At 39.4% G+C, this 12,034-nt stretch overlaps 1 protein-coding gene across 2 annotated transcripts in view; it reads left to right on the top strand.

The window, feature by feature from the left end:
* ST6GAL1 (ST6 beta-galactoside alpha-2,6-sialyltransferase 1) overlaps positions 1-12,034 on the top strand; it is a 135,897-nt gene that overhangs the window by 102,002 nt on the left and 21,861 nt on the right. The gene's annotated exons all lie outside the window — the stretch shown is intronic.

The following is a 12,034-nucleotide window of genomic DNA, read 5'->3' as shown; positions in this document are numbered from 1 at the left end:
AGAGCTAATCCTGACACGCACAAATAGCTGTGATAAACTCCTTATTGCTCATGTGTACTCTGGCCCTACATTAGTATATAAAACGTATGTCCATCTCAATTCTAACTCAGGGAGGGCAGCCACTAGTACATCCATGTTGTTTCAAGATCCATAAGACTCCCAAGGAGGTTAAGTCCCATTAACCCTTTCGTGACAGGGTTAAAGTGTCTACATCGGAACACCTGTTCCGATGTAGACAAATTGAAACTACGCGATCGTGCATACGATCGCGAGATTTCAATTATTGGATCGCATCTGGGGGGCGTCCCTACAACCCTAGGAACGCCCTCCAGACAGCGATCAAGTCCTTGAAGCGCAGAAGGCTTCAGGACAGCCGTTTGATATGACGTTCTATTCCGTCATAACGGCTTTAAAGCCCAGTGTAAATATGACGGAATAGAACGGCATAACGGCGTTAAAAGGTTAAATGGATTGTCCATTTTATGTGTAAGACACATTTCCAATAGGACATCCATATGTGAAAAAACACAAAAAGTATCTATTCTGGTATATTAACATGAAAAACTAATATTCACACATTGAGCTAGATTATGAGTGGAGCACTATTTATCAGGTAGTGTGTGTATTACAAGTTGAAAGTAACAAGTTTTCGCACAAGCACTAACCCGATGTGCGCAAAAGCCGAACTTGGAATATCATGACCGTGTTACTGTATTACCCCATAGAGTTCAATGGAGCACAAAAAGCACACATCCAATCGCGTTTAACCAAGTGCGCTAACTCAAAATGAAAGATTAATATTTAACATTCCAATTTTCTTTACATAGAAGAATATGCTATATTTACTCAGAAATACATATATATAATTATTATTAACAGAAGATGTATAGGAGGATAATTACTTCCTCCAAAAAAAAGGAAAGGGAATTCAGCACTCTTTTTATATTTTTCAAGCACAGTCAATTTTATTTATAATCAAATCTAAATCCAAGAAATCTCTGTGTGACACCACCATTAAATGATACAAATTGAATCTATGTTGCACATTCCTTAAATATATGTGGCGATACAGCTAAAACTAGCTCCCATCATAGGCTACATATTACACAAATATACATGAGTTATATACCACAGAAATTTTATTATAGCACATAAATTCATACAGAGTTGGTTTGCTATATATTGCTCTAATTGGTAACAATTCGATACAAAGTCCAGAGTAAACTTTCCGGTATAGCTTATTGCACATATCCTCATTTTAGTTTGAAAATTCAGCAATTTCAGTGCAACATCCAGAATACACTTTCCGGTATATGACCGCGACTCTTGCGGCACTCTAGGTCAGACCGGACGGAAAGGTTAGTCGTTAATGAAGAAATGCAAAATCAATGCCAACAAGCAATTGTGCTTACATGATCCTGTGTGAAAAGCGGCTTACATTCCCCTCCTGGGACTACCTTTTGCGAGAGCTCATGTACAAACGAGTAGCTTCATTGCGTGTGTTAAGCCCTCCTGCTCCTCTGCCGTCACTGGGTTCACTTCGATAACACAGGTATAGTATTAGTAAAACCTGTGACGTATCGCTATTTTATGGGGTGCTTTGTTTCAGGGAAAGAGCGGCCGTCTCCTTAACCCCAGACTTTTCCTCCCCAGACACTTTTAAAGCGATATTCAGCAAATTCCAAACACAGTTGTGTATTTCAGATACCGGAGCCAACTTAGGATCACAAACTCTGTACCTATAACTCATGGATGTCAAGTGCAGCATAGATAATGCATTAAAATGTCCAGACTGTGTATGTTTTGTAGAACATAACAAAAAAAGCCTTTGCCAACAACATATGTGTTTCACCCCTCAGGCAATCTCATGCTGGGGCTTTGTCAGGGCTGTAATCACCTAAACTCAAGACAGCCAATTTAAATCTAATGTGTCCCAACCTACTTTCTACAATATATCTGTTGGCTCTTAAAGGGACATATTTACTATGCTCTACTTACATTTTAAATACAATACAAACAGTTTACATATATCCATTTACATGGAAATTTGCCTCTCTCATAGTTAAAAGCATACACCTCCTCAGAACCAATAGTGATCACATTGAATACCAATCCAATTGGGTATAATATTTCCATTTAAACTGTTACACATACAAATGTCATTAGAATGCACTTTAGAGATTACTTATCGACTATAGAAAGCAAGCATAATCCAATTTATCATTAAGGCCTATGGTAGATCTTGTCTTTAACACAAAGATCCACCTGGCTTCTTTTTGAAGAAGAAGTTTGTCCACATCACCACCCCTACTACTGGAATCTCCCTTATCAATAGCTGTAAATCTAAGGGAGTGTGGATAACCTGCATTACATTTTTTTTAAATGTCTGGCAACATTTGTGTCTCTCTTATAGTATATATCATCTCTAAGTTCCTGAATCCTATCTTTAAGGACATGTTTAGTTTCCCCACATAAAAATGGGGGCAATCACAATGCAGTAAATACACTACTCCCACTGAGACACAGTAAAAAAAGAACCTAATATTACATTCTCTATTACAGTTACCTGAGAACCTATGACTTTTTTTCCAATCTGCTGTAGAGGGGCTTCTTTCAAACTTACTTCTTACTAGTTTATTTTTTAAGTTGGGTGCTCTTTTGGCTGTTAGCAGTGGATAATCTCCCACTACCTCTTTAACCTTGTCATCCAGGTGTAAAATATGCCAATTATTTTCAAGTGTATATCTTAGATTTCTCCATTGATCATTGTATGTTGTTATGAACCTTATTTGTCTAGTATTCTCTTTTTGTTTATTGCGATAAAGGAGATCATCCCTATTGCTGTTTCTAGCTCTGACATAAGCTTTTTTTTTATACATTTCTTTGAGTACCCTCTCTTGCTGAACCTATCCTTCATAGATGCTGCATGTTCATCAAACTTATTAAGAGATGAGCAGTTATGTCTCAATCTTAAGAATCAACCAACTGGAATACCTTTTATGAGAGATTGGGGATGAGCACTTTTTGTTTCCAGTATACTATTGGTGGCATTCGCTTTTCTATGATTTTCTGTGACTATAGATATCCCTTCTTTCCTAATTTTATATCTAAAAAGGCTAGTTCTTTGGTATTAATTTCACTAGTGAGTAAAATATTTTTATTGCTGTTATTTAATTCACCAAATGAAATCATGTAGTTTTTCAAGAGGACCATCCCACAATAGTAGGATGTCATCCACATATCTTATCCATTTTACAACTGATGATTAAAAATATCACTAAACATATCAAAAATGTCATGCTCCCAGGCTCCTAGGTGGAGACTATTGCTGTGCCTCTCACCTGCCTGTAAATTTTTCCATCAAAAGTGAATACATTGTTTTTTTAATATAAATTCAAGTAATTCACATATGAAATCAGTATGTTTTTCAAAACTTGGGCCTCTTGTTTCCAAAAAGGTCCTTATTGCTCCTATACCCACTTTATGTGGGATAGAGGAATAAAGGCCCTCTACATCAAGAGATATGAGTAACATATTTTCAGAAACTGTAATACTATCAAGTTTTTTTTAGCAAATCACCAGTATCTTTCACATAAGGGGAGGGGAGGTTAGCCAGAAAAGGGTGCAGAAAATAATCAACAAATTGTACAAGGTTCTCTGTACAACTACCAATACCAGAAACAATAGGTCTACCTGGTTTTGTCATGTTTTTATGAACCTTAGGGAAAGTGTAAAACACAGGCATCTTTGGAAACTCAGGGTATAGGAACTTAAATTGTCACTGAGAGATATGTCCTCTCTTTGCTTTACTCAATAATTTAAACAGGTCTGACTGTATTGTTTTTGTTGGATTACTACTTAATTTAGTATATTGTTTCTGTACCCCCAGCTGTCTTTTTACCTCAAATACATAGTTAGCCTCATCCATGAGGATTAAATTGCCACCCTTGTCCGCTGGCTTTATTATGACATTAGTGGCTTTAGTTTACTCTGTAAGGGTCTGTCTTTCATTCCATGTTAGATTGTCCCCAGTACCTGAATATTCTGGAAGTTGTTTAATGTCCTTCTCTACTGCTTTCCTAAACAGATTAATAGTTGGGACCTAGGACAAAATAGGCATTAATTAGGATTTAATCTTAAGGGGGGTAGATAAATCAGGGGGGTTTCAGGGTCAGTACCTTCACCTCCTAGAGATTTTTAAATCTCAAGCGTTTCTCTATCCTCCTTTGTTAAAGAATCTACATTTATCTCACATTCTTTCTAAGTACACATATGTACTAGTAGGAGCAAGCTAGTAACTTGGGGTGTACCAACTAACCCACTCCAGATATGAGCTGATGTAGGAGGCACCGTCTCTGAACCAGGTGTTGTAGATAGTCAGTTGTAGCAAGTAAAGTGCTATAGATGAAGGTCAACCAATGCTTGTATTGAATAAAATTGTGTACATATGTGTGCTTAGAAAGAATGTGAGTATGCAATTGGCTGACCTTATGTTATTATCCGGTCTTAACATATTGATACACACATGAGGCGCCCCTCTGGTCTTTCATTCTTTATCTAGTTCTGGATTCGTCTGTGAGGAGGAGAGCAGCCGAGCGTTTGAAGTGGAAAAAGGTTAGCCGGTACACCTTGAGTTACCAGCCTGCATCGATTAGTACATATATGTACTATACCCGAATGTGAGTACCCATTTGGCTTCTGGCCCTGTTTTTTGGTTTGGGTGACATACGGATACACACATGAGGCACCCCTCTTGTCTCTTTTTGTTTTACATTTATCTCAGATTTTTTATCATTATTTGGCCCAGTACTCGTTTCCTGGCAAACTTAAATGTAGAAAATTCCGTAAATTGCATAGGGATCAGGAAGACTATAGACTAAAAATAGTTTATGTATATAAATCTCTAAAAGGATCCTATGATTCAGGTACAGATGCATCAGACCAAGATGGTAATAGACAAGGAGGTGGTGTAGGTATTTTACTTTCCTCTCGTTGCACCTTTCAACAAATACATCCCATCTCTTCCCTCACATTTTCCTCATTCGAAACCCACATGATTCGCTTATTCTCTCCTCTTTCTATATGTTTTGCAGTCATATACCGTCCTCCTGGCTCCTCAACTCAATTTCTAGATCACTTGGCTGCCGGGCTAACCTTATTTCTTTTCCTCAGACACCCCTTCCCTCATTCTTGGTGACTTCAACATCCCTCTTGACAATCCCACTGCCTCCTCTGCAAAACAACTTCTGCAACTCACTTCCTCTTTCGGTTTGTCACAATGGACTACTCACAAAGATGGTCACTCCCTTGACCTGATCTTTAGCTATCGATGCACCCTCTCAAACTTCACAAACTCGCCTTTCCTTTTTCTGACCACCATCTCCTTACTTGCAACATATCATCCCTCCCTACAGCTTTCCCTCCTTCTGCTCCTCACACCAAACTTCACAGGAGCATTATGTCATTAGATCAACAACAGCTTTCTAATTCCCTCAAACCTTTCCTCTCATCCTTCTCCTCCTTCTCATGCCCTGACCAATCTATCTGCCACTATAATTCCACCCTTACATCTGTCCTTGACAATCTCACCCCTCTTACCATAGCTCGGAAATCAAACACTCATCCTCAGCCCTGGCATACTCCTCTGACACGATACCTACGCAGATGTTCCTGTACTGCTGAGCGGCACTGGAGAAAATCTAGGAGTTCAGCTGATTTTCAACATTACAAATTTATCTTGCACTCCTACTACTCTGCCCTTAATTTTCATAAGCAACACTTCATCTCTACTCTTATCTCTAATCTTTCTTCAAACCCAAAACATTTGTTCTCCACTTTCAATACTCTTCTCCGCCCTCCCCCACCTCCTAATACAACTTCTCTGTCAGCTCAAGACTTTGCCAACCACTTCAATAACAAAATCGACTCCATCAGAAATTAAATCAGCTCTCAACATAATTCCATTCACCCCCTCAAATGCTCTCAATCAACCACAACCCACATAACCTTAAACTTAGCTCATTCTCCCCTGTTACTGAGGAAGAAGTGTTGGCACTTATACTGCGCTCTCAGCTCACTACCTGTCCCCTTGACCCTATCCCCTCACAGCTACTCCCCTCCCTCTCTGCCACCCTTACCCCTATACTCACACACACTTTCAACCTCTCCCTCAGCACCGATATATTTCCCTCATCGCTGAAACATGCACTGGTCACACCTATCCTCAAAAAACCTTCCCTTGATCCTACCTTCCCATCCAACTACAGCCCTATTTCCCTCCTCCCTCTTGCATCAAAGCTTCTTGAAAAACTAGCTTATGCACACCTATCTCATTTCCTTACAATAAACTCCCTCCTTGACCTATTGCAATCTGGATTTCGTCCCCATTACTCCACAGAGACAGCAATTGTTAAGGTTACCAACGACCTACTTACAGCAAAATCGAAAGGCCACTTCTCTCTGCTTATCCTCCTTGATCTGTCCACAGCCTTTGACACTGTTGACCACCCTCTCTTGCTCTAAACCCTCCAATCCTTCGGCATATGTGACACAGCCCTCTCGTGGCTCTCTTCCTACCTGTCAAACTGTACCTTTAGTGTAGCCTTCTCTGGGGCCTCCTCTGCCCCGTCACCACTTTCTGTTGGAGTACTGCAAGGCTCTGTCCTCGGTCCCCTTCTCTTCTCAATCTACACGTCATCACTAGATTCCCTAATAAAGTCCCACGGTTTACAATATCATTTGTATGCTGATGACACCCAAATCTACTTCTCTGCACCAGACCTTTTCCTTCCTTGTCACTAACTGTCTTTCTCACATCTCCAACTGGATGTCCTCTCACTACCTCAAGCTAAATCTCTCCAAAACTGAGCTCCTTATTCCCCCCCCTTCTTCTAAACTCTCCACCCCCAATCTCTCTATAACTGTCGACAACTCCATCATTACCCCTACCCCGCATGCCCGATGTCTCGGGGTCACATTTGACTCAGAACTTTCTTTCACTCCTCACATTCAGTCATTGGCTGAAGCCTGCCGCTTCCACCTTAAAAACATCTCTAAAATTAGACACTTCCTTACACAAGACACAACTAAGATTTGAATCCACTCTCTCATTCTCTCCCGCCTCGATTACTGCAACTCTGTCCTCTCTGGTCTCCCCACCTACCGTCTAGCTCCTTTACAATCCATAATAAATGGCTCTGCCAGACTCATCTTCCTTACAAGTCGCTCTTCATCTGCTGCACCGCTCTGCCAATCTCTTCACTGGCTTCCTCTTGCCTCTAGGATCAAACACAAAATTCTCATTCTGACATACAAAGCCCTCAACTGCACTGCTCCCCCCTATATCTCAGACCTTGTCTCCAGATACTCTCCCTCCCGCCCCCTTCGCTTTGCTCACGACCTCTTACTCTCCTCCTCTCTTGTCACCTCATCACACTCCCGTTTACAGGACTTCTACAGACTGGCTCCCATCTTGTGGAACTCTCTGCCTCGCTCCACAAGACTCTCTTCTAGTTTTAAAAGCTTCCAGTGCTCCCTAAAGACTCCTACTGTTCAGGGATGCATACAACCTACACTAACCTTTCTTTATACCAGTTCCTCTCCTCCATTGCTATCCCCTGAACCCCCTTAGCATGTAAGCCTAAGAGTCCAGCTGTTTGTTGATCACCTTCTCAAGAGCTGACTACAACAGTGCAACTCTTGGCAGGGCCCTGTACCCATTTGATCCCTATAATTGTTTTGTTGTACTCCGTCTTTGTTAATAGCGCTGCGGAATCTGTTGGCACTCTACAAATAACCGATAATAATAATAATAATGGTGAAGGGACCAGAACTAGAACAATGACACATTTTCAGAGCGACACTATGGGAGAGGGAGGAGGAGGAGAGGTGGCAGAAAGAGAAGGAGACCCTTAGTAAGTTCATCTATAGATGAAAGGAGATATCAAATGAAACAGAGGGAGGAGAGAATACTTTTCGGAACAGAGGTTAATGAACAGGGGGAGAACACGGAGGAGGTATCAAAGGGACTATTAGGTGACATTAAAGGTGATGAACTCCAGATTATCAACTTATCTTCTTTTAGGTTGAATCTGGCACATATTAACCTACTTAAGAAAGGTTTATCATTTAGCCCCACACACCACTTGGATAAATTTGAAGTGACCAAAGATCTATACTTATTTGCTAGGAAACTAGTACTGGCCCAACTAATGAAAAAATCTGAGATAAATGTAGATACTTTAACAAAGGAGGATAGAAAAACGCTTGAGATTTTAAAATCTCTAGGAGGTGAAGGTACTGACCCTGAAAACCCCCCTGATTTATCTACCCCCTTAAGATAAAATCTTCATTCATGCCTATTTTGTCCCAGGTCCCAGCAATTAATCTGTTTTTGAAAGCAGTAGAGGAGGACATTGAACAACTTCCAGAATATTCTGGTAACATGAAATGAAAGACAGGCCCTTAAAGAGTAAACTAAAGCCACTAATGTTATATCAAGGGTGGCAATTTAGTCCTCATAGATGAGGCTAACTATGTATTTGAGGTAAAAAGACAGCTGGGGGTACAGGAACAATATACTAAATTAAGTAGTAATCCAACAAAAACAATACAGTCAAACCTGTTTAAATTATTGAGTAAAGCAAAGAGAGGACTTATCTCTCAGCGACAATTTAAGTTCCTATACCCTGAGTTTCCAAAGATGTCTGTGTTTTACACTATACCTAAGGTTCATAAAAACATTACAAAACCACCAGGTAGACCTATTGTTTCTGTTATTGGTAGTTGTACGGAGAATCTTGGACAATTTGTTGATTATTTTCTGTGCCCTTTTCTGACTAACCTCCCCTCTGATGTGAAAGATACTGGTGATTTGCTAAAAAAAAATGTTATTACAGTTTCTGAGAATACGTTACTTGTATCTCTTGATGTAGAGGGCCTTTATTCCTCTATACTACATAAAGTCGGTATAGGAGCAATAAGGACCTTTTTGGAAACAAGAGGCCCAAGTTTTGAAAAGCATACTGATTTCATATGTGAATTCCTTGAATTTATATTAAAAAACAATGTGTTAACTTTTGATGAAAAAATTTACAGGCAGGTGTGTGGCACAGCAATGGGGGCGGTATGTACCCCCACTTATGCATGTCTCCACCTAGGAGCCTGGGAACATAAAATCTTTGATATGTTTAGTGATATTTTTGAATCATAACTGTTAATCTCTTAATAAGTTTGATGAACATGCAGCATCTATGAAGATAGGGTCAGCAAGAGAGGGTATTCAAAGAAATGTATAAAAAAAAAGCTTATGTCAGAGCTAGAAACAGCAATAGGGATGATCTCATTTATCACAATAAACAAAAAGAGAATACTAGACAAATAAGGTTCATAACAACATACAATGATCAATGGAGAAATCTAAGATATACACTTGAAAATAATTGGCATATTTTACACCTGGATGACAAGGTGAAAGAGGTAGTGGGAGATTATCCACTGCTAACAGCCAAAAGAGCACCCAATTTAAAAAATAAACTAGTAAGAAGTAAATTTGAAAGAAGCCCCTCTACAGCAGATTGGCTCAGAAAAAAATAGAGGCATAAAAGGAAGCTTTCCATGTGGAAAGTGCGTGTACTGTCCTTATATGGAAAAAAGTGGGAGTAGTGTATTTACTGCATTGTAATTGCCCCCATTTTTACGTAGGGGAAACTAAACATATCCTTAAAGATAGGATTCAGGAACATAGAGATGATATATACTATAAGAGAGACACAAATGTTGCCAGACATTTTAAAAATTTCATGGACAAACTTCTTCTTCAAAAAGAAGCCAGGTGGATCTTTGTGTTAAAGACAAGATCTCCCATAGGCCTTAATGATAAATTGGATTATGCTTGCTTTCTATAGTCGATAAGTAATCTCTAAAGTGCATTCTAATATCATTTGTATGTTTAAAAGTTTAAATGGAAATATTATATCCATTTGGATTGGTATTCAATATGATCGCTATTGGGTCTGAGGAGGTGTATGCTTTTAACAATGAGAGAGGCAAATTTCCATGTAATTGTATATATGTAAAGTATTTGTATTGTATTTGAAGTTTAAGTAGAGCATAGAAAAATATGTCCCTTTATGAGCCAACAGATATATTGTAGAAAGTAGGTTGAGCCACATTAGGTTTAAATTGGCAGTCTTGAATTTAGGTGATTACAGCCCTGACGAAGCCCCAGCATGAGATTGCCTGAGAGTTGAAACACATATGTTGTCGGCAAAGGCTTTCTTTGTTATGCTCTACAAAACAGATGCAGTCTGGACATTTTAATGCATTATCTATGCTGCACTTGACATCCATGAGTTATAGGTACAGAGTTTGTGATCCTAAGTTGGCTCCAGTATCTGAAATATACAGCTGTGTTTGGAGTTTGCTGAATATCGTTTTAAAAGTGTCTGGGGAGGAAAAGTCTGGGGGTAAGGAGATGGCCGCTCTTTCCCTGAAACAAAGCACCCCATAAAATAGCGATACGTCACAGGTTTTACTAATACTATACCTGTGTTATCGAAGTGAACCCAGTGACAGCAGAGGAGCAGGAGGGCTTAACACACGCAATGAAGCTACTCGTTTGTACATGAGCTCTCGCAAAAGGGAGTCCCAGGTGGGGAATGTAAGCCGCTTCTCACACAGTATCACTTAACCAAATTCTTGTTGGCATTGATTTTGCATTTCTTCATTAACGACTAACCTTTCAGTCCGGTCTGACCTAGAGTGCGGCGAGAGTCGCGGTCATATACCGGAAGGTGTATTCTGAATGTTGCACTCAAATTGCTGACTTTTCAAACTAAAATGAGGATATGTGCAATAAGCTATACCGGAAAGTTTACTCTGGACTTTGTATCGAATTGTTACCAATTAGAGCAATATATAGCAAACAAACTCTGTATGAATTTATGTGCTATAATAAAATGTCTGTGGTATATAACTCATGTATATTTGTGTAATATGTAGCCTAAGATGGGAGCTAGTTTTAGCTGTATGGCCACACATATTTAAGGAATGTGCAACATAGATTCAATTTGTATCTTTTATTGGTGGTATCACACAGAGATTTCTTGGATTTAGATTTGATTATAAATAAAATTGACTGTGCTTGAAAAATATAAAAAGAGTGCTGAATTCCCTTCCTTTTTTTTTGGGAGGAAGTAATTATCCTCCTATATAACTTTTGTTAATAATGATTTAAAATTCTACACATAGGGTCTGCACCATTACCTTTAAAAAAGGTCTTAAAATGGCACAAATATTACCACCAGGCCCATGAATCCTGGTTTGGGATATTTTTTTCTCTCTCTTTTTAAATACAGTATATATATATATATATGATTTTATGGGGTAAAAATAAATAAATTATATACATATATATCTATCTATATATCACATAGAGTAAGTCCAGCACTCATGTACAAACACTCAGCTAAGATTAAAAACAAAAATGGAAGCGTTAGTTACTGCATCTGACCAAATGAGACAAGCCCAGGTACCATGTCAATGAGACATGCCCAGGTACCACGTCAAGGTCACTCCTAAAACCTGGGTCCCTAAACAGCCAAACAAATGCCAAACAAATGCAAGCTCTCAATTAAACAAACTGGGAACAAGTGAAAGGAGCACAGACTTATGTAATCACCTTAGACACATACAAAACATTGGAAGGGGACTGCACTCTCAGGGGACGATTTATCAAGTGTCTGGTGGACATGATTTGCTACAGTGGATCATGTCCGCCAGACATTGATAAATGCCGACAGCATATGCTGTTGGCATTTTTCATTGCACAAGCAGTTCTGCCCCCAGCTAGCAGGGGTTGTCAATCAACCCGATCGTATGAGATTGGGCGGATTGATGTTCGCTACCTCAGAGGATGCGTAAGAGTTAAGGAGCAGCAGTCTTAAGACTGCTGCTTCTTAACTCCTGTTTCCGGCAAGCCTGAAGACTCTCGCGGAAACAGGGGTATACGGCCCCATTTGGGCCTTAATAAATC

The sequence above is a fragment of the Bombina bombina genome, chromosome 4 (assembly GCF_027579735.1).
Source record: "Bombina bombina isolate aBomBom1 chromosome 4, aBomBom1.pri, whole genome shotgun sequence".
Lineage (NCBI taxonomy): Eukaryota > Metazoa > Chordata > Amphibia > Anura > Bombinatoridae > Bombina > Bombina bombina.
Note: the sequence above shows the minus strand (reverse complement) of the source record. Positions and strands in the feature narration are given on the sequence as shown.